This window comes from Lolium perenne, chromosome 3, assembly GCF_019359855.2.
Source record: "Lolium perenne isolate Kyuss_39 chromosome 3, Kyuss_2.0, whole genome shotgun sequence".
NCBI lineage: Eukaryota > Viridiplantae > Streptophyta > Magnoliopsida > Poales > Poaceae > Lolium > Lolium perenne.
Genome location: NC_067246.2, coordinates 110,091,135 through 110,114,971, shown reverse-complemented (window position 1 = coordinate 110,114,971; position 23,837 = coordinate 110,091,135).

Sequence of the window (23,837 nt, the reverse complement as noted above, 5' to 3'; positions counted from 1 at the left end):
CACATGCGGCTGCCGTGCAGTACCCGGCTGGGACGACTCACTTCCAGCCGGCCGACAACACCAAGAAGATCCTGCTGGACCCGGCGCAGCCGGACAAGTACGTCACCATCGGTGCCGGCTTGAGCAAGAAATAGGAAAGCGAGCTCACAAGCTTCCTCCGTGAGAATCGGGACATCTTCGCATGGACTCCAAGAGACATGCCGGGTGTGCCGAGGGAGTTGGCTGAGCACCACCTCCACGTCCGGCCTGAAACCAAGCCGGTGAAGCAGCCTCTCAGGCGCTTCGCCGAAGAACGAAGGAAGGCCATCGGTGAAGAAATCGCCCGGCTGCTGGCAGCCGGCTTCATCATGGAAGTGCTGCACCCGGACTGGTTGGCGAACCCGGTCCTGGTTTTGAAGAAAAACGGCTCCTGGCGCATGTGTATCGACTACACCAGCCTCAACAAGGCGTGCCCGAAGGACCCCTTCCCCCTGCCGCGCATAGATCAAGTTATAGACTCGACTGCTGGCTGCGAACTGTTGTCTTTTCTAGATGCCTATTCAGGCTACCACCAGATTCCTTTGAATCCGGCTGATCAAATAAAGACTTCGTTCATTACCCCGTATGGGGCTTACTGCTACACGACTATACCGTTCGGCTTGAAAAACGCAGGCGCCACCTACCAAAGGTGCATGCAAAAATGCTTGCAGGATCAAATCGGCAGAAACGTTCACGCATATGTGGATGATGTCGTTGTAAAGACCAAGGAGACGATTACCCTCCTTGATGACCTGAGAGAAACCTTCACCAATCTGAGAAGATTTCGGATGAAGCTCAACCCGGCCAAGTGCACATTCGGCGTGCCGTCTGGCCAGCTCCTTGGCTACCTCGTCTCTCAGCGAGGGATCGAAGCCAACCCGGAGAAGATCAGTGCCCTGGAGAAGATGGAACTGCCGTAGTGCCTCAAGGACGTCCAGAAGTTCGCTGGCTGCCTGGCTTCCTTGAGCCGCCGTCGCCCGGGCTGGGGGAGAAGGCACTGCCCCTGTATCAATTGATGAAGAAGGCGGACAAGTTCGTCTGGTCACCGCAGGCGGATGAAGCTTTCCGTGACTTGAAGCGCGTGCTCTCAACCGCGCCAATCCTTGCAACGCCGGCTTCAATGGAGCCGATGCTGTTATACATCGCAGCCACCAACCGAGTGGTTAGCGTTGTCCTGGTGGTGGAGCGCAAAGAAGCCGGCAGGGAGCAGCTGGTTCAGCGCCCAGTCTATTACCTTAGCGAAGTGCTCTCCCAGTCGAAGCAAAACTACCCCCACTACCAGAAGGTCACCTACGGCGTCTACATGGCGGCCAAGAAGCTCAAGCACTACTTCCAAGAGCACCCCATCAAGGTGGTTGCCACAGCGCCCTTGGCGGAAATCATTGGCAGCAAAGACGCCAACGGCCGGGTTGCCAAGTGGGCTCTGGAGCTAGCCGCCCACACCATCCTCTACGAGCCACGCACAGCCATCAAGTCGCAGATCCTCGCGGACTTCTTCGTCGACTGGGCTGAGATGCAGTATCTGCCGCCTGTGCCGGATTCCACACATTGGAAGATGCACTTTGACGGCTCGAAGATGCGCAACGGTTTGGGAGCCGGCATCGTCATCACCTCTCCCAAGGGAGATCGACTGGACTACGTCCTGCAGATCCACTTCGCCGCATCCAACAATGTGGCGGAGTATGAAGCGCTCATTCATGGGCTGAAGCTGGCCAAGGAGATTGGCGTGCGTCGCATACTCTGCTTCGGCGACTCCGACTTGGTCATACAACAAGCATCTGGCGACTGGGACGCGAAGGACGCCAACATGGCCTCATACCGCTTCCATGTCCAGCAGCTATCCGGCTTCTTCGACGGCTGCGAATTCCATCATGTGCCGCGAGCAAACAACGAGGCGGCTGACGCCTTGTCCAAGATTGGCTCAACCCGGCAAGCCATTCCGCCGGGCATCGCTTTGGCGGTTCTCAAGAAGCCGTCCATCATACCGTCACCGGACTCGGATTCAATATTCGTGCCGGCTGACCCGGGGGCTGCTCAGCCGAACCCGGGGGCTTCATCGCCCAAGTCGGGGGCTAACAAGCCGAACCCGCCGGCTACCATGCCGAACCCGGGGACTTCTCAGTCCAACCCGGGGGCTTCATCGCCAAACTCGGGGGCTAGCAAGCCGAACCCGCCGGCTAGCAAGCCGAACCCGGCGACCATGCAGTTGAATCCGGAAGCTCCCACGCAGGAGGCCCTGTTGGTCAGCGTATTCGAGATAAGATGCGTGCCTTCATGGGCACAAGAGTTCCTCTCCTACCTCACCGACGGCGTGCTGCCTGATGACAGAGTCCAGGCCAGGCAGATTGAGAGAAGGGCCAAGGCCTATACGATCATCAACCACCAGCTGTACAAACGCAGCGTAAGTGGGGTGTTCCAGCGGTGCATCGAGCCGGCTGAAGGGATTGAACTCCTACGGGAAATCCACCAAGGAGAGTGCGGACATCACGCCTCATCCAGAGCCATAGTGGCCAAAGCCTTCCGGCATGGTTTTTACTGGCCGACTGCGCTCAGAGACGCAGAAGAGTTGGTGAAGAAGTGCAACGGCTGTCAGCGCTTCGCAAAGAAGAGACACCAGCCGGCTTCCGCCTTGAAGACCATCCCCATCACATGGCCATTTGCCGTATGGGGCTTGGATATGGTGGGTCCGTTCAAAACAGCGCGAGGCGGCATGACACACCTCTTGGTGATGATTGACAAATTCACCAAGTGGATCGAAGCCAAGCCAATCAAGAAGCTGGACGGCTCCACAGCCGTCACATTCCTCAAGGAAATCATTGTGAGATTCGGCTACCCCCACAGCATCATCACCGACAAAGGCAGCAACTTCTCCCAAGGCATCTTCTCTCGCTATTGCGGGGAAATGGGGATCCGGATGGCCCTAGCCTCTGTGGCGCACCCAGAGTCCAACGGACAAGTGGAGAAGGCTAACGGCTTGGTCCTAGCCGGCATCCGGCCCCGGCTGGTGGAGCCGCTCGAGCGAGCAGCTGGCTGCTGGATTGAAGAGCTGCCCAATGTGCTGTGGAGCCTGCGCACAACGACAAACCGCTCAGTCGGCTTCACGCCATTTTTCCTCGTATACGGGGCCGAAGCCGTCTTGCCGACTGATATCGAGCACGACGCGCCAAGGATCAAGCTGTACACTGAAGCCGAAGCCAAAGAAGCTCGCGAAGATGGAGTCGACCTGGTCGAAGAGGCCCGGCTGCTGGCTGCGTCCAGATCTACCATCTACCAGCAAAGCCTCCGACGCTATCACAGCCGGAAGGTCCAGCCCTTAGCATTCCGAGAAGGAGACCTAGTGCTCCGGCTGATCCAGCGGACAGCCGGACAGCATAAACTGTCATCCCCATGGGAGGGTCCCTTCATCGTGAGCAAGGCAGTAGGCAATGATTCCTACTATCTCATAGATGCCCAAGAGGCTAAGAAAAACAAGCCGGACAAGGCTGACGAGGAGACTAAACGTCCCTGGAATGTCAACTTGCTCCGCCCATTTTACACATGAGAGCAGGAATGTATGTATCCCTTGTATCCCTTTTGTGAGCTATGAAAAAGCATGCACCAAGAGCGCCGTTTCCGACAAGTTTTTCGCGTACTCTGCTTCGTTTCGCCAATTGGCTTGAACCCTCTCACGCGGTCGGCTCAGTAACGTGATCCGGTTTCCGACAGCCGGCTTCCGATCCAGCTACAGACCGCAACCCGGCTGTTCGGCTGGCGGGAGTAAGGCCTAGGGAGCCGGCACGCGAAAAACGACTAAGGGAAAGAGTAAAAGCGAGTTGACTTGCAACTTTTCATATAAGTGCCGGATTGCCGAATTCAGCTCGTTCGACTGAAATACTGTCGGCCTCACCCAGCCGCCCGCTCTTGATCCGGCGACGGATCGCAAGTCGGACGTACGACTGGCAAGAGCACAGCCAAAGAGTGGGGCGGATGGGAAAAAGCGAACAAGTCGAAAGAAAGCAACTCGGCACACAAATGATTAACAAACACATTGAAGTGTGACATAACGAAAGGACGATAATATTCATACATATGCACCCGGCATCCCGGGGATTTAATAAATTGTCTTGGTAAAAGCAACAACAGAAACAGGTAATCTAAGCAGCGGCTGGAGAAGGACCAGCCGGAGGAGCGTCAGCGGAGCCGGCTGCCGGGTCGTCTTCGGGCGCGTCTTCCGCCTCCTCATCTTCCATCTCGTACTCCTCATCAGATTGAGGGTTCGGGTCCGCGACGAAGAGGCCCTTGTCGACGAAGTCGGCAATGGCGCTGGCTCGGGCAAGCCGGGCGGTCTTGTGTTCGGCCGGGAGCTTGTCCTCCACGCCAGCTCGCCGATACTCGAGCTGCCCCAGGTCCACCTCATTGTACCAGGAGAGGACAAAGGACAGCGCCATGTCGGCACCAGCGCGCGTGGCAGACTCCTTCCAGTCGAGGAAGCGATCCGGCGCCCGCTCCATCAAGGAGGTGAGGTTGGAGATATCTTGCGGCACCGCTTCCGCGGGCCACAGCATCGGGACCAGCTCCTCAGCCGCCTTCCGGAGCTCCCAGCCAAGCTTGGTGATGGGCTCGACGCGGGCAGCCATGGACGCCATATAGTCCTCCATGGTGAAGTACTCCGAGCTGCCCTCGCCAGTCGCCCGCCTCCTGGTCTCGCGCGCAACGCCAACGGCTGCTAACGCCGCATCCTGCGTCTCCGGGAAGGCCGCTGCAAGAAGAAGCTAGTCAGAAATCATCGAAGCCGAAATAAGCTGAAAAATGCAAATTTTCGAAGTCCTAAGACAAAAGGAAAAGCCTGGCGGCAGCCGGCAAGAACCGACTGCCCCCAGCCCAAAGGTGGAGATAGCGAAGAAATCAGAGTTTCGGCCGCCGGCCGCCAACGAAAGCCGACAGCCGAAAGCCGGCAAAGGGAAAGGAACAAAGGAATGCACTCACCCGACAAGCCACGGTCGAGCGCGCCAATCTCGTCCACCCAGCGCTTGGCGGTGGCCGACAGCTCCGTGGTCTTGGTGGTGACCTCCTCCTGAAGCGCAAGCCGCTGCTTCTCCACCTCGGTCAGCTGCCGGCTCAGATCCTCCACCTTCTCCTTCTCCGCCGTCCTAAGGGAGGCAAGCTCGGTGAGGTGGTTCTGCTCAAGCCGGCGCAACCGCGTCAGCTCCTGCTCAGCCACCTTGAGCTTGGCGGCTGCAGATCGGCCCGCCTCCTCGCTCTCGGCGCACTGGGCGCGAGCAGCCCGGAGATCCGCCTCCAGCCGCGGGACCTTGGCGGCTTCGACTGCAAGGCAGCCAGAAAGAAACATCAGCCAACCAAGACTAAAAAGAAAGAAGACATCGAGTCGGAAAGAGAAAGATCTTACCCTTGACGGCCTCCAGCTCGCGAGCCAAGTCGGCCCGGTCCAGCTTGGCCTTGTGGTAGTGGGTCACGGCGCGGTTGTACAGATTGGTGCACCGATCCGCCACAGCCTAAGGAAAAAGAAAAATCAGTCAACTAGGCGAAACCCGGACCGGCTCCAAGCAGCCGGCCCACGCCTCGGAGGGCTACCAGGATAATAACCAAATCGAAAAACAGATGAAGCTTACCTTGCTGGCTTCCTCCACCTTGGCGACGTTGGCCGCGGCCTCGGCAGCCCTGGCCTTGAGGTTGGCCTGCAAGCTGGAGAAGAACATCTCCACCGATGCTTGGCTGGGGTTCCCCTCCCGGCTGGTCACCTCGTAGGAGTCGGCGCGGAGCCACGCCTGCTCCATAGTGCCAGCCGAGCCAAGGCTGGAGTCGGAGGCGGACGGCACATGCAGAAGCAGAGCGCCCTTGGCCACGTGCAGGCCCTGCTGCGGCGCCGATGGGGCTCCCGTCCTCACCAGCGCGCGCGAGTCGGTGCCCTCCGTGCGCGCCGGCTCATCCCTTGCCGGCTCCTGCCTGGCCGGCTCCTCCGTCGTCGGCTCCGGTGGTGGCGGCGCTCCGGGCGAAGCAGATGGCCCAGTCGGCGCAGCCGTCTCCGGTGCCTGAGGTGCCCCCTCCGGGCTCTCATCCAGCACCACCACGCTTGGCCTGGCTCCGGCTCCGGTCGCGGGCGGTGCAGCCCTGCCGGCTCCGGCTCCGGTCGAAGGCGGCATGCCCCGGCCGGCCCCAGCCGCTGGGTCCGTAAGACGAGTCCGGCGCGGGAACATGTCGTCCCGGCGCGTCGGCCGGCGCGGCTCGGCTCGGCCCGCGTGCCGCGATCAGGCGCTGAGGCCAGCGGCACGGCGAAGGAAGGCGCCCCTGCGGGAGGCGGAGTACCCGCAGGCGGCGGCGGCGTAGGTGCGCGCGATGGAGGCTGTGGCGTCGGCTCCCTCCTTTGGCGCGGAGGCGGCGACACGACGCGCGGAGTCTGCCGGGAGCCGCCGCCCTGGGCAAACTTGATGGGGGCCCTAGCCGGACAAACAAGGAGAAGATAAGCATAGAGAGTAAGGAAAGAAAAGGAATCAAACAAGAGAGAAAGAGAGCTCACCCGGCCTGCTCCGGAACCTTCTTCGGCTGCTGCCGGCGGAGTTTCTTCGCCTTCGCCTCCAAGGCGGCAGTGGAGCGGGGGTCGCCAACCCGTTTCTTCCCCTTGGGCGCCGAAGTCGCCGTGGTGCTTGGCGGCCTCGCGCGCAGGGGCACGGTGGGGATCGGCCCCGTGGCAGACGTCGCCGGCTCCTCGTCCTCCTGCTGCTCCGGTGAGGGGGGCGGATTGTGCTCCCCCTGGCCTCCTAGGTCAGGCGCCTGCAGCAGGTCGTCGTCGCCAGCCTGGTCGCCGGCTTGGTCAGCCGGATCGGCGTGATCTGGCGTCCACCTCCTCGTCGCCGGGTCGCCATCCTCGACGTTTTGGCGGTCAAAAAGCTAGAAAAAACAGAAAACATGAGCAAACAACTAGCCGGAAGTCGGCAGAAGGAAAAGGAAGTCGGCCTCGCAGCCGCAAGCCGGAAGCCAGCGAAAACACAAAGTTTACCAGCTCGGGTTGGTGGTCCCTGTCGTGGGGCGCCAGCCCGTAGTTCCATTCGTCCGGCATGTTCGCCTTGGTGATGTTATTCACCCGGTGGGCCACCTGGGCCTTGGAGAGCAGCGCCTTGGACGTCCGGTTCGGGTCGAACCGGCCGGACATGTGCCCGATTTTGTGGGTGCGCATTTGGAGCGGCAGCACCCGGCGCTCGGCGATGGTGCAGAGGAGGTCCTCGGCGGTCAGCCCGTTCGCGATGGCCGCCCCCAGGAAGTCCCAGAGCTGATTCACCTCAGCGTCCGGATCCGTCGTGCGGGCATTGTAGCTCCAGTTGATCCGGCCGACTGGAGGAGCCGGGTTGAACTCCGGCAGGTTGATCCGGTCGACGAGCTGGCCCTCGTTGCGCACGTAGAAGAACGACATCTGCCAATTCTTCACCGAGTCAACGGTTGGAATTTTGGGGAAGGGCGTACCCGGCCGGGTGTAGATCGAGGCGGCGCCGCAGGCCCGCAGGCGGCCCTCAGTGGTTTGCGCCTTGAGGTAGAAGAGCCGGCTCCAGAAATCGATATCCGGCCACAAGCCGGCGTAGGCCTCCATGAAGGCCACGTAGCAGCTGAGGAGGATGCAGGCGTTGGCCGGCAGGTGGTGCGGCTGCAGGCCAAAGTTGTCGAGGAACTGGCGGAAGAAGGTGGATGCTGGCAGGCCCAGCCCGCGATCGAGATGCGCGCCGAAGACGACGCGCTCGCCGGGCTCCGGCTCGGGCTCCGTCTCCTCGCCGGGCGCCCGCGTGACCACCGACGACGGGATCCGGTGGAGGCGCACCAGCCGCTCGATGTCGTCCTCCCTCATGTATGATCCCCTCCATGATTCGCTGGCGGAGGCCATCGTCGAGGAAGAAGAAGAGGAGGACCACGAAAGGCGGAAAGGCGAGGAGGAACCTTGCGACGGCGGCGGCGATGACGGCGGCGGAGGACGCTCCGTTGAAACGCGGGGCCCCGTGGCACTGGCTCGTCGGAGTAGCAGCGGCGGATTGGCGGAGATGCGCTCGCCAGAGTTCGCCAGTGGAAAACGTTCGCCGGAGCAGCAACGGGCTCGAGCGCGAAGAAGAGAGCGAGAGGAGCGGGAGCGCGAGGAAGACGAAGTAAGGCAGTGGCCGCCTCGGTACCCTCCCCCGCGGCATTTATAGCCGCCCGCGGCGGACGGTTAGCCTCCAAGTGGCGATCGTGGCCACGTCGCCCGGATCTTCTGCGCATTAACTCCCCCCACGACCGCTGCCGTTACCGGAAACTGCCACACCACGTCGCCCACAACCACACCGGATCCGGAGGGGGCATTGATGTGACCAGACGAACCGGCGGCAGAGCCCAGGCGCCAGACCGGTCAAGTCAGGTGCAGGACCCGAGGCGGCGGAGACTCCGGCGCGCCGCAAGCCGAAGCCGGACAATAAGTTCGACTCGGACCAAAAGCCATCCAGCAAGGCGGAGACACCACCAAAACTTGCGAGTAAGCAAAAGCTGCATAAGTGTAAATAGTGGCCGGCTAGAAGCAGCCGGCCGAAGCGAGCCGGATGAGGGCGCAGCCGGCTGAATGGAAATTCTCAGTCGGCCCCTCCAAGTGCCGTCAAGTATATTCAAGAAGCCAGGAAAACCTGCCTAGGTCCTTCTAAACGCAGGACCTTGCCAGCTTCGGGGGCTAATGTCGGGGGGAAGACCCCGGGTAGGGCAATGGACGCGGAGTAGCCGGCTGGCCACTGGCCGGCTCGCGGCAAAGGCCGGCTGAGGAGCAGCCGGCTGGCGCCGTGGCCGGCTGGTCCGGAAGCCGGCTGGCTCTAGGTCCTAGTCGGCCTGGCTACGGCCGCCAATGCTGTAGCTGGGCCGGCTTCTACAAGCCATATCCGACTAGGGGTTTGTACCTCAGACCGACTCGAGGCTGGCGAGTCTTGCACTAGAAGGAACCGGGTTGGTGATCCGGGTTCCCAAAGTCCACGCTGACTTCATCTTCCGTAAAGCGCGGGGCACTGTGGAGCAATAGTGCCACGCGCCGGACAGGCCATCATGGTCTACGACGATCCGTACTGGCTACAGTGGCTGATGGCGACAGGGACACCTCCTCTCCATACCGCTGACCTTGGCAGCCGGATGGGACAGGCCATGAGGCCTCAACGGCTCCTGACGTCACTACCTCGGGAAGGAGCGGAAGCCGGAGCCGGCCAAGCCGGCCAGTAAACTATAGGGTCTTATATGTAAAGTGCCGGTGCCTATATAAGTCGCACTACCCCCTCTCGTGCAGGGGATCGATCATTCTCACTTCATTCCACCCTTAGCGCTGCCCTGTGAGAGAGACCATCGTCTCCCTTAGCCTCCCAGGAGCAGCCGGACACAGCTCTAGGAGCACCATTGTATTGTGTGATCATCATATACACTCTAGCAGGAGTAGAGGTTTTACCTCCATCGGAGGGCCTCGAACCTGGGTACGTCGCCGTGTCGCTCGTCCCCATACCCGCATCCGGATACCGCCGTGAGATCTCTCAGGAACCACCTTCGATTAGCCACCCTATGGCATATGCCGTGACGATACCACGACAGATACAAGGGGCAATACACGGGTAGGAATAGATTTTTAAACGGAGCTCTACAGTGATGGCACGGAGGAGGTGGCCTGCGGGGTGCCGAGATGAGATCGACGTCCACAAAGAACTGCATGAGGCGAGACCAGACGCATTAGATAGATATGAACTAGACGCGTTTAACCATGCAAAGAAGAGAAGAAATGGTCGACGACATCGACGACTACCTCAAAACTTTGACTGACCGTGTCCGACACAAACGCGAGCAATGTAGAGAAAACTAGTGTCTCTCCTTTCTGGCGTGTATAGATGGGTGCTAGAAGAGTGTGGTGGCGAAGGGAAAGACCTCGCGGTGGTCTGTGGCGTCCAGCATAGCGGGGCGGCGTGGCCGTGCCCACGTCGGCGTGGATGCATGTTCGGCATTGGCATCAGCATGTACGTTCGGCATTGACCTCGGCGGTATCTCTGGTGTGTCAGTGATCGAATGAGGGGATGGGATTGAGGGTGCATCCCGACGGTGACCTAGCAGTGGCGTCAAGCATAGTCGTTCTGACCATGCCGATATCGGCATCGGCAAAGTTTGGAGGCTGTGGTGCTCAAATCAAAGAGGGATTTGTTTCTTGTACGCCAAAAGTGATTTGAAACAAGTTTCGTGTTGAAGGTTAGGTAACGAAAGTTTGTAACTAAGCCCAAAATTATACTAGCGCCATGGTGAGGTTCTTTTTGATAGAGCTATACGGTTGGGCAAACTTTTTTGACACTTTTTAGATAGGGTTCCTTGTTGTTACACGTATGGCATCATGTATGGCAAATTTGGGATCATTTGGAGATGTTCGAAAAAATCACTTTGCTTAAACGCATGCCGTTTCGTCTCACTGAAACCAGCTTTTCTAACAAGGTGATTTATTCTACCTCCTCTAAATGACCTCAAATTTCATACAGCTGATCTTTTATACATAGATAGATAGATTGTTTCATTTTTATATTTTTCGAACTTTTTATTTCCCTTTATAATATCCAATTGATTTTCAGGTCAAAACCTCGAAAAATAGCATCATGTATGGCATCATTTTCGCCATAAATTTCAAATTTTGTGAAACTTTTCCTTTTAGATATTCCTTGTTGTTATAGATATGGCATAATGTATGCCAAATTTGGTTAGGTCTCACTGAAACCAGCTTTTGTAACAAGTTAGGTTTTTTCGACCTTCTCAAAAGGGATTTTTTTCTACCTTCTCTAAATGACCTCAAAAATCATACAGACGATCTTCTATACAAAGATAGGTAGATTGTTTCGTTTTTACATTTTTTTGAACTTTTATTTCCCTTTATAATACCCATTTGTTTTCAGATCAAAACCTCAAATACAGAGATAGATAGATTGGTTCGTTTATCATTTTTACCGTGAATAGTAATGGCTACAAGAAATCGGTAATGGTCTATCAATTTTTTCATGAAAAGTAATGGATACAACAAATCGGTGATGGTTTATCATTTTTTGCGTGAAAATTAATGGCTACAACAAATCGGTGATGGTTTATCATTTGGGATTTTCGTGAAAATTAATGGCTACAACAAATCGGTGACAGTTTATCATTTTTTGCGTGAAAATTTATGGCTACAACAAATCGGTGATGGTTTATCATTTTTTGCGTGAAAAGTAATGCCTAAAAGAGTTTATAATTTTTAGCGCGTGAAAATAAATACAGAAAACCGCCCTTTAGCATACTTAGAGAGTGGAATGTAACCGCCGACAGAGAGAGAGAGGGGTTATCCTGCCCGTTAGATCATACGATCAACGGTCGGCGGGCACGATCCGCGTAACATGGGCTAGACCAATCAGGGCAATATTGCACGTGTGAGAGAATTTGTGGAGGGAGAGGGCAAAACTGAGTAGTATCAAGAAACCAAGGGCACCTATGTAAAAAACAGACTAAGGGATTCAAATATGAGATTTAAAAAATGGAAAATGCGTGTTTTGTACAATAAAACCCATCTTGGCCTATCTCAAACTATTTGCAATACAAATATACATGAGTGCGAGAATTGTGGCCTCATTTAGACAAAGTATGTTTTGGGGAAAGCTGTTTTGGGAAGGGCTTATTGTGGAAAACCATGCACCTTCATAGCTACTAGGTGATTTGAGAAGGCCTTTGAGAAGTGGCAATTTGCGGTAAAACTTGATTTATCTATGACTTATCTATGTTTTGAGAACTGGCAATTTATGGTAAAGACTCCATGAGTATGTGCCACTATTTTTCGGAATTTTTTGCACATTAAATGACTCATTTAACTAGTTAATCCCATTTGTTGACTGTCTGTTGACCAACTACTTGAGGGTAAAACTGAGCATATTGCACTAGCCAGTATTAGCACTCAAGGGAAAACTGAGCACACAAAAAATGCTAGCATAATGCTCGAGGTTATACCTGAGTATATCTAAATTTCCAGGGTTAGACTCGAGGACGCGTGTTGCGGTGCAGAAATGAAAGACGTGCAATTGTTGACGCGTAGACGCCGGTCGCGGTGCAGAAGTCGAAGACGTGCAATCGTGGATGCGTGGCGCATTGCAGAAGTCCAAGACGTGCAGCGGTGGACGCGTAGGACGCGGGTCGCATTAACCACCCCTTGCCTTTATAGACGCCTCCTCCCACTATCTCTGTCACTCTCACTCTCCTACGCAACGCCGCCTCTCTCACGTCCCATCATCTTCTCCAAAGCAAAAAACCCTCTCCCTCTCCCTCTCCTCTGCCGGCGAGATGGACAAGGAGAATGCCAATCCCATCGTCCACGGCGCCGTCGGCTCCAAGTGCGACGCCTCCCTCTTCGACGCCATCCCCTCAACAGACGTCGCCACCGTCCCCTCAACGGACGTCGCCGCCGCCTCCGCCGGTGCATCGGAGGCTGCTGCCGCCGGTCGCGGCCAGATCCCGCCGGGATGGGACCCCTACGAGCCGGTGCCGTACGTCCCGCCCCCGAACCGCTACGACACCTCCATAGAGGACCCATGGAACGAGGTAACTACGGTTTGCTTCCTTTTTTTGTTCCCCATTCCTTTTTGAACCCTATTTGTGCTGGTGTAGATGGATCTGTGGATGGATGAGTATTGGGCTAATATTTGCGCCGATTTTATTCCATTTTGCTTTGATCCCTCCTTGATTTCGTTTAAGATTTGGGGTTCGGCCGTTCGGTTAATTTATGCAAGTAATAATGGGATCTCAATCGGTTAATTTATGCAAGTAATCATAGGATCTCAATCAGTTATTTTATGCACGAATCAAAAGATATCAACCGTTTAATTTGCAAATAATCTAGAATGTGTTCAAGTTCAGATCTAAAATCTGTTTCTTTGCCTATGATGAATCGGTGGGCACAGATTTTTACAGGGAGGGTTCAGCGAACCATTTCTGTGTACAAATCTGTTGTGCATGAGCTTTGGTTCGCTTACACCGTCCCTGTAGACATATAATCGTGTCCACTCTAACTGAGGCTGCCTCTGTTTTTCCTAACTTTGTTATCATGCACGTTTGCAACTCATTCACTAATAAATTCCTGTTTGATATGGATCAGCTGTCTGGCAGCGACGTCGGCAGCGACGACGAGCACCATGACGTCAAGACTCGCCAGGTGCTGCGGAGGCTGCAGGTCGGCCAGTACGTCTCCTACCTCGACGTCGCCAAGGGTGTCTACAGGTGCCCCTTCTGCACTAGGAGGCTCGGCGGCACTGACTTCAACTGCGTCCTCACGCATGCCGAGAACATCGGCCACACCAACCCCAAGGTCGGCGCGTCGGTGAACCCCAACTCCTTCCGCGCCAAGCACTTGGCGCTCGGCATGCACCTCCGCAGCATCCAGCGGGTGGAGATCTCCGGAGGGCGCATGCCTCCGCTCAAGCCCAAGGCTCCCAAGGGGAGCAACAAGTGGAGGCAAAGGCAGATGGGGTAGGCGGAGTCCTGGACGTGTGCTGCTGCTGCCTCCTCCATTTTGTTGTTGGGATCCCTTTGTTGTTAGCTAGGGATCCCTCGTTGTTATGTTGTTAGTATGATGGTACTGTACTACTGTGAAGAACCTCGAACCCTACTATGTTTGGCTGCTGAATGCAGCTTATTATCTATATTATCTATCCCTATTCAACTATATGACCTTGTGAATTTATCGTACATTCTCTGTAGATTTGCTTCTAGATTTAACTACATACATATGGACTAGATGGAGTACTAGATTGGGCTCCCTACTAGATTTGCTGCCATATTGGGCAAACAACGAGGGCCAAAAGGCACAAATAATAATTGAAGAAAGACAGAAATGCAAGCTTCTCTAGATTTGATACTAATTAGGTGAAAAAAGGCAGAGAGAAGGAGGCAGAAAAGGTACTGTTAAAAGGGAAATGCCAATGGCTGAGAGAGACAAAACCCAGCTCCTGCTCACATGCAACCAAACGCTATCTCGTCCTGTCCCACGCGGTCCCTTTCTACCAGCCCCACGCGAAGCGGGCCCACACGACGTGGCCCCACACGTCAGCACGGAGCGGTCAACTTAACGGGAATCCTGCCGTCTGAGCTGCCTTCTGCGGGTTTCAAACAAGCACTTGGGGAAAACTGAGGAAAAACTAAGGAGCTGGGGAAACTGAGCACAACTAAGGAACTGAGGGCACGAAAATAGAAATCCCTAAAATAATTACTACTCCCAACATAAGCATAGTCATTCTTATTAATTGTAGTGGGAGCAAATTCAACAAAGTAGCTATCATTATTATTCTCATCACCATAATCATCAAATATAGGAGGCATAGTATAATCATAATAAACTTTATCCTCCATAGTAGGTGGCACCAAAATACCACTATCATTATAATCATCATAAATGGGAGGCAAAGTATCATTAAAGAAAATTTTCTCCTCCATGCTTGGGGGACTAAAAATATCATGCTCATCAAAACCAGCTTCCCCAAGCTTAGAATTTTCCATAGCATTAGCAACAATGGTGTTCAAAGTATTCATACTAATAACATTGCCATTAGCATGCATATAAAGTTCCATAGGTTTTTTAATTTTCTCTTCAAACACCTCATGTCCTAACTCAAGATAAATTTCATAAAGATCTCTAATTTTTTTGTTGTTTTCCATTAAGCCTAACTAGTGAAATAAAAACAAGAAACAAAAAGATATAATTGCAGGATCTAAAGGAAATAGCTTCGAGCACTCACACACCGGCAACAGTGCTAGGAAATAGCTTAGTAGTCGGAGGATGTGAATACCTTTTACCTTACCTCCCCGGCAACGGCGCCAGAAAATAACTTGATGTCTACGCACGCTTCTATTCCTGTAGACAGTGTTGGGCCTCCAAGAGCATAGGTTTGTAGAACAGCAGCAAGTTTCCCTTAAGTGAATCACCCAAGGTTTATCGAACTCAGGGAGGTAGAGGTCAAAGATATCCCTCTCAAGCAACCCTGCAATTACGATACAAGAAGTCTCTTGTGTCCCCAACACACCTAATACACTTGTCAGATGTATAGGTGCACTAGTTCGGCGAAGAGATAGTGAAATACAAGTAATATGGATGATTGTAAGTAGTAATTGCAATCTGAAATAATGATGGCAGCAAGCAAACATGTAACAGAACAGTAAATAAACGGTGATTCGATATTTGAAAACAAGGCCTAGGGATCATACTTTCACTAGTGGACACTCTCAACATTGCAATCATAATTGAATATAAATATAAGCACTTCATCATACTACTCTCTTATTGGATAGAGAACTCAAATTCATTGGGCAAGTGTGCAAAAGCACACCTCAAAGGCGTATTCCCAAGTACTAATAAACACCCCACACCGTCACCGTGAGCATTCATAGGAGGTACTAACACACCACAATTCATAAGGGAGTTACACACGGCGCACACACTGTCACCATTACACCGAGGTCACAGTAACCCCAAAGTTCACATAATTAAGCACTTGAATAGCATATGACATCTAGATTACAAAGCTCATCATATGGATCTCAATCATGTAAGGCAGCTCATGAGATCATTGTATTGAAGTACATGGGAGAGAGAGAGATGAACCACATAGCTACCGGTAGAGCCCTCAGCCTCGGGGGAGAACTACTCCCTCCTCATCATGGGAGACAGCGATGGCGATGAAGATGGCGGTGGTGTCGATGGAGATGACTCCGGGGGCAATTCCCCATCCCGGCAGGGTGCCAGAACAGAGACTTCTGTCCCCCGAAATGGAGTTTCGCGATGGCAGCGGCGTCCCTGGAGTCTTTCTGGAGTTTCATCAATTGGTATCGAGTTTTTAGGTCACGAGGGGTTAAATAGGCGAAGAGGCGGAATCGGAAGGGCACCAGGGCGCCCTCCCCACCTGGTGGCGCGGCCAGGCCTGGGCCCGCGCCCAGGTGTGGTGTGGGGGCCCCCTGGCCCATCTTCGTCTCCCCTTTGGACTTCTGGATCCTTCCCGGTGAAATAAGATGTTTGGTCTTTGTTTCGTCGAATTCCGAGAATATTGCCCGAACAGCCTTTCTGGAACCAAAAACAGCAGAAAACAGGAACTGACACTTCGGCATCTTGTTAATAGGTTAGTTCCGGAAAATGCATGAAATCATTATAAAGTGCGAGCAAAACATGTAGGTATTGTCATAAAACTAGCATGGAACATCAGAAATTATAGATACGTTTGAGACGTATCACAGACGCACTAGTAGGATAAGGTAACTGATTCTGTTTACCAAGCCTACAACCCCTGACAACCCTGAAGCGAGACATCTCCTGAGACATGCCCAAAAGACCTCGACGAAGTAAAGATGACAAGCAAGAACCACAAAGATGACCAAGACGATGGTGCCACTGCTGAAAGGAGGCGGTGGTGGAAGCAGCAAGCACGCATGGAGCGGTCGATGAAGTGGTGGAAGAAGGAACATGAAGCCAGTCAAGCTCCCAAAGTCCCTAGGAGTCACGGCACCGAGGGCCAGCCCCAACCAGGGCCCGAGTGTGAGTGTCCTGAACAGAACAAGAATCAACATCAAGAATGACCCGACAACCAGAATCAGTGAGTTGAGCAGCGGAAAGCAAATTCATGGTAAGACGGAGAACATGAGAAACATCAGGAACGAAAAAGGAGGAAGTAGAAAGAGTGCCACGACTAGCAACAAGGAGAGAAGTACCATCGGCAGTAAGAACACTAACAGGAAGAGGAAGAGGTCAAAGAGAAGAAAGACAGGAAGAATCAGGAGACATGTGAAAAGAAGCTCCAGAATCCAGAACCCACGAAGATGTACCTGACTGTGGAGAGGAAACAACCGCGGAGGCAGTAGTACCCGTCGAAGCAGAGCCGGAGGAGGCAAGGAGACGCTGAAGTCTCACTATATCCTGCTCAGTGATGCCGGTGGTGACAGGCGCTGAGGGTGGAGCACGAGGAGGCACACCCCGCTGTTTCTGGTAGCAGTCAGACTCAAGGTGACCAGACCTCCGACAGTGAGTGCAGAACCCAGGAGGGCGAGAGTGACCCCCACTGCGAGAAGAGCGGGCTCCTCCACAAGCAGCAGGCACTAGTGTAGGAAGAAGTGGCGGTGTAGGAGCAGTGGGAACTCGAGCAGCAAGAACAGAGGGTGGCCCAAGCAGTCCAGCACCACACAGACGAGTCTCCTCAGCACGAAGCTCAGTCAGCACCTCTGAGATAGGAACACAGCCTCGAGCAAATAACTGAGCACGACGAGGCTCAAACTCTGGACGAAGTCGAGACAGGAACTCATGGATCCTCTGGAAGTCCATATCTCAACGCACTATCCGGCAACACTGGCAAGTACCACAGACAGTACTATGAAGGGAGTCAAGTTGGCGCCAGATCGCCGCACTCTGGGTGTAGAACTCATCAACAGCAGAGTCACCCTGCTTAAGATCATGCTCATGACGCAAGATAGAGAAGTACAGAGAATCCCCAGAAGGCTGATAGCGCTGGCGAAGGTGAGACCACATCTCAGCAACAGTGGTGAGGCCCATAAACTCAGAAGCAAATTGTGGCTGAACACTCTGGGAAAGAACAGCAGCAGCCCCGGCATCCTCATCACACCACAGGGTAAAGGTAGCCAAACTGTCACGGTAAGAGCCAAGGGCCTCCGAATAAGCAAGTACCTGCTCCTCATATGCCTCATCAGCACTAGCCTCGGCAGACTTGGCTGCATCCCGATCAGCCTGAGTGGCATCCTCAGCAAGAGCCGGCGGCACGGACGGCGGAGTAGGAGGCACAGGAGCAGTGGGGTGCGGCGGACCAGAGACCTCGCCAGTAAGAACACCCCACAGCCGAAGACCACGCATACGAATGCGCATAAAGGCTGCAAATTCTCCATAGTTGGTACCATCAAAAATCACCGGGCACCGAGGAATACTGACATACCCAGCCGAAGACGACGCCATTTTTTTCGAGCTCTAGATCTCAGCCAGCAGAAACTGCCGTGGCAGAGCCGGCCAGCCGCAGGGGTTGTGGCGCCTGGGGCAATGCCGGCCGGCACCGGAGATGGCCGGGGCGAGGCCGGCCGAACTCAGACGGGGGCGGGCTGCGAGGGGCCAGCCGTGGCAAGAACGGCCGGCGGCGGAGGCAGCCGGGGTGAGAGCGGCCTGCGGCGGGAGCGGCCGGGGCGGAAGCGCCCGGCGGCGGGGGCGGCGGGGGCGGAGCTGGCCAGAAAACCCGTAGTTTTAGCTCGATTTGGAGCTCTAAAATCGACGAAAAAGACCAAATTTCTGGGAAGAAAGCTCAATCCTGACGAGAACGGGAGAGAAAAGAGAGAGCGGAGTAGCACCGGCCGGAAGGATCATCGGCGGCGGCACGGATCGAGCACGGAGTTACAGCGTGCAAGGAGCTAAACCTAGAGCTCTGATACCATGTTAGAATAGCAACTAGTATTCACAGAGAGCCATAGGCCAGTACATGTACATGTGTGACAATGTGCAGGTAAGCCCCTCATACACTGGGGAATAACGGAAAAGAAACTATACAACTCTAACAGAAAGTACACCAAATATGTGTTGGAACTTGTTGTGCTATTGATATTTAACTGCATTTTGTCAAGATAATACAGTTAAATGACGAATAACTCTTAATAAACATGATTCCAGTTTTATCAATGCATGTTGAGTACCACTGTATATCTCAGGATTTGAACTGTGCTATAGTCTAATTAGAATACGAAGTGTAATTCAAGTGCTTTGGACATTAGAAAGCTTTTCTTAGTATGTAAGGTAGCTTAATAGCATAAATTCATCACCCCCCCCCCCCCCCAACATTAGATTTTGGTGACCATGCTTAAAAAAAGTTTGTTTGCAGTGGGAGGACTCGCTTGGCTCGAGATCAGAATCACATAGATAACACTTTCCTAGCCCAAGGAGAATATCTGTTTCTCCTTTGCAAGTGGCAGATAATAAAGCTGGGCGTAGAAGGGCAAGGAAATGGAGCTCGGTAGAAGAAGAGATGTTAACAAAGGGGGTGGAACAGCATGTTCTTCTCTTTATTCATGATTGTTGCCCTGCGCCCTCTGCGGGGACTTTAACTTGATCTACCGGGATGAGGACAAGAACAACGGCAACCTCAACCGTAGGATGATGGGCAGATTCCGGCGCTTTCTGAATGATTGCGAGCTGAAGGAGATCTACCTTCATGGACGATGTTACACATGGTCGAACGAGCGGGAAACACCCACTTTGGTGCGGCTGGATCGGGTGTTTGTTTCGGTTGCCTGGGAGGAGTTGCATAGCAGATGCATGTTGCGCTGCAACGGTGGTGGCTGATCACTGCCCACTCCTCCTGGATTGCACCACCAAATCTGCAGGGCGGAAGAGGTTCCACTTCGAACGCTTCTGGCTGAAGTTGGAAGGTTTTGAGGACGTAGTGCGTAGCGCCTGGGATGTTGTGGATGGTGACCTAGACCCCTTCCGGCGGCTCACTGCAAAGCTTAAGCGCACGGCACGCAGCTTGCTGAGCTGGAGTGACAAAAAGGTAGGATGTGTCAAACTGTAGCTGATGATAGCGCGGGAGGTCGTGTTTAGGTTGGATGTGGCCATGGAGGTTAGACAACTATCTCCGGACGAGCGCCGACTGTAACATCCCAAATTTTAATAAAAAGAAAGTTAGAAGATTCCAGAGAGCAAATTTTCAAACCAACAAAAACTTTTTAAATTGCATATAGTGCCATGCATAGGACTTGTGCATTTGAGTGATATGCCATGATGATTGTTATTATGTGTATGTGCTATACTCTAAAACCCTAATGTGATCATGTGAAGATCACCAATCAAATAAATCAAAAAGAGAAAGAAATCAAATAAAAGAAAAACCCTAAAACCCTCACATATGGCTTATGCCATTTTTATAAATTTTGACCCTAGACCAATTTGGTCTTCACCATTAGTTGAACAATGTTACTAAACACTTATTACAACTTTTGGAATCAAAGAAACACAAATCAAATGATTTTCAAACTTAAATTTGGATCACATATGATAATGGTCAAATCTGCCATTTATAGTCTGATCCCTACTTTGAGCCCTTGCAATTCAAATTTTTCAAACTAAACTTTGTCAACTCTTTGCACCTCATCCAAGAGCACATCAAAGTGAACACTTTGTGTAAACACCACCATGCCAAATTCTTTTTAGATCAAATGCTATGCTCATCCAAAGTTGCAACATTTTATTAAGTGGAACAATCTCACACTTAGCCAAATTTGCAATTCTTTGAATTTAACAATTCCACCACCACCTCTCATCATCTCTGGTCAAATACAACTCAATCAAACACACCCAATTCAAATCTTGCCACCATTTGAACTCACCCAAAAATTGGACAAATTTGCAAATTCCAAATATGAAACTATTTGACACTATGCTAAATAGTGATCTACACCACCCTAATCTACCCCAAACTATCCTATTTGGTCCACTGGTTCCCTCTCACACTTAATGACCCATAGTAAACCTAAGGAGAGAGGAGGGCAAGCTAGGGCATGGCCATGTCGGCCATGTCGCCACCCCGACGCACCTCCCCTCTCTCCCTTCCTCTCCTGCCCTGGCCCTGCTGCCAAACATCGCCACCACACTCCTCTACACCATCCTAGCCAAGCCACGGTCCAGCTCGACGCCGACCATCGCCGGAGATTGCGCGCCAAGATCGGCCAGCATGCCGCTCGCGTCGCGCGTGGACGCTCTGCAGACCACCCTGGCCACGCGCCACCCCACCATCTCGCACTCGCCCTGGCCCCTTGTAACATCCCAACTTTTCAATAAAGAGACAAAGAGAGAGTTTCCCCAAATACCAAATTTGAGAACCAACAAAAACTTTTTCCTATCATATAGTGCTATGCATATAGATCACTTGTTTATTTATTTGAGTGTGCAATTGACCATGATATGTGCTTGTGTGATTTCACTTACACCTAAACCCCAACTTTGATCTTTGGATCATCAAATTGCAAGGAAGAAGAAACTAGGAAAGAAAAGATAAAATTTACCTCCACACACACATATGGCTCATGCCATTTTTGCAAATACCTAACCTAGACCACTTGGGCTTGCACCATTGGTTGTAAATGGTTACTAAACCCTTTTAAACACTTTTGGAAGTAAAGAAACTCAAATCAAACCAAAACCAAATTCAAATTTCAAGTTACATGCAATATGGTCACATGTGACATTTTTAATCTGGTACCTATTTTGAGCCCTGTTATTTTGAGATTTCTCTTCTAGACTTTGCCCAAACTTTGCACCTCATCCAAGACAACATCAAGGTGAACAACTTTGCCCAAAGCCACCACCCCAAATTCTTTCCCAAATTCAAATGGCAAGCTAGCAAAGTTGAGACATTGTTGCATATGTAAGATCACATGCATTTTGTGATTTTGCAAATCAATGCCAAATTGACCCAAACCACCACCATTCTACTGCAAATAATATATGTTTGCAATCCACCAAATTTCATCCAAAAATTTGAAAGTTTTGTTCTTGCGGCCATTTAATCAAACACTTGGTGGGCAGAAATCTGCCAACTCAAGACCTTGCTTTGTCCAGCAGATCATAGCATAAACCATCACCATTAGGTCACCAATTGTACTCCCCTGACCTCTCTCCACCCTGCCAAACACACCAGACAAGGTTTGGTCCTTTGCATCGTCACCATGTTGACCAAACCATGCCATGCCGTGGCATGGCATGACATGATCGTGCCACCTCCCTCTCTGCTCACTACAGCACTGCACCACCATGTCCAACACGTTCCCCTCACACCCCTGACCCTCCTGGACACGCTGCTCGAACGTTTTGGACCCTGGACGCGCCGGAACAGGGACGCCCAGACACGCCCAGGACGTGCACGCGCACGCCAGAGCGCGCACGGCGTGCGTCGCAGACGCGCCTGGCCACGTCGTCGCGCCACCTGCTCCTTCGTCCCCTCCCCTTTCTTTCTGCGCCAGAAGGACGACCGCGACCCCAGCAACGCCATGGACACGCCCACCTGGCCGCGGGAACCCTGTGCACCACGCCATGGCCGACGCCATCCGCCACAGACGCCAGGACGCGGGGATGATGACGAGCGCCACAGGCCCTCGTTTTCACCGCAATCACGCGCTGCGTCACCGCCAAGACATCGCCTACCCGCCCGCGTCATCACCAGTCCACCATCGCCACTGTAGCACCGTCGCCATGGGTGACATCGTCACAGCACCGCGGGCACCTCCAGCCGCTATAAAAGGAGCCAACCCCGCGCCCAAATCTTCACACCACCGTGCTCCCCTCTCTCTTCTCACTCACCTCGACCACTTCCCCTCTCCGATTAGCCTCTAGCACCGCCCAATTTCATCGCCGGAGCCCGCGGAGGTGCTGAGAGGCGCGCCGACGATTTCGACCACCGTTGGAGACGCCGTCGGTGCCAACTGCTTCCTCGTCATCGACAACCTCCCTGCAGCACGTCGCCGACCATCGCCGCGCCGCCGGTGAGCCTCCCACCCCCTGCCGTCACCGCCAGTAGCCTCGCCTCTCATCGCCGACGACGACGCTCCTCGCCCGTTAGATCACATTCTAATCCTACGGCCCTGAAAGAAACTTACCGATTCGGTCGGTATGACCCTCTGACGCGTGGGACCCGCCGTCAGACGGCCTGCTCGCGCTGGACGTGAAGTGGGCCGGCCCATTTCCTTTAAACCCCACAGCCCAGCTCGTTTCCCGCGCGAAGCCCACAGTTCAAATTCGTTTAAATCAAATCTTTTCAGTTTTGCTCACAGATGCTGTTTTCAAAATTGAATAGCTTCCAAACCAGTGGGCCAAAATTTATGAAATGGATATGGTTGGAAATCTTAGAGTTTTATCTTTGCAATGCCACTGGTTTGAACCCTATATGTGTTGTAGAATTAAAGTAGCAAAATAAACAAGGCAGAGACTTTTCTGACTTCAAACTATTGTTAAAATTCAATCAAAAATGCTTTTGAGTTGATTACAACTCCTATAATCCACATTTCACTTGCACTAATTGTTTCTTCAAAAATATGCCATGCCTACTTTGGATGATCATGGCCTAGATGAATTAGAGGACTATTTGGCTATGTCAAGTCAAAGATATGGTCCAAAACTATTTAGAAATTTTATGAGAGTGTTTATCTCATTTAAATCTTGTCACAAACATTCCATTATGAGATAGAGACTTTGGTCATTTAGTTCTCATATGCTTTGTTTGATGATATTAAATCATCACCATGTTAGGATTAAAAGGTATGAGGTGCTCCACCTCATTTAAATCATTTTCTTAAATGATAAGTATGAAGAGGTTGACTTTGGTCAACCTAGGTCATATATTACTCAAGAAAGAAATTAAATCTTAATAAGATAATTAGAGGAATTTATTTCTCTAAAGAAGGCAAAGAAGCACCTTATTTAATATGAGAGGAAATTATTTTTCTTAAATAAGAAAACCACCTCACCAACTTAGTAGTGTGTAATGATAGTTTAGCTTGAGTGACTTATGTGTGCTTAGTTTAGTATATAAGATTGGTGTGGTGATTGTACTTCGTATTCGTATTTTAGACGCTAGTACGGAAGAGTATCAAGAGGAGGAGGAGGCCTACTTCCAAGGAGAAGAAGACCAATTTGATCAATACCACCACCAAGGCAAGCTAATACACTTGCAAAGTGCAAAGCTCTCAAGAGCAATGCATCACCCTCTTTTACCTTATGCTTAGTGGTCCTATCCCAAGTTTTACTATACAAGTTTTAATGCTTTTATTTTCAAAGTACT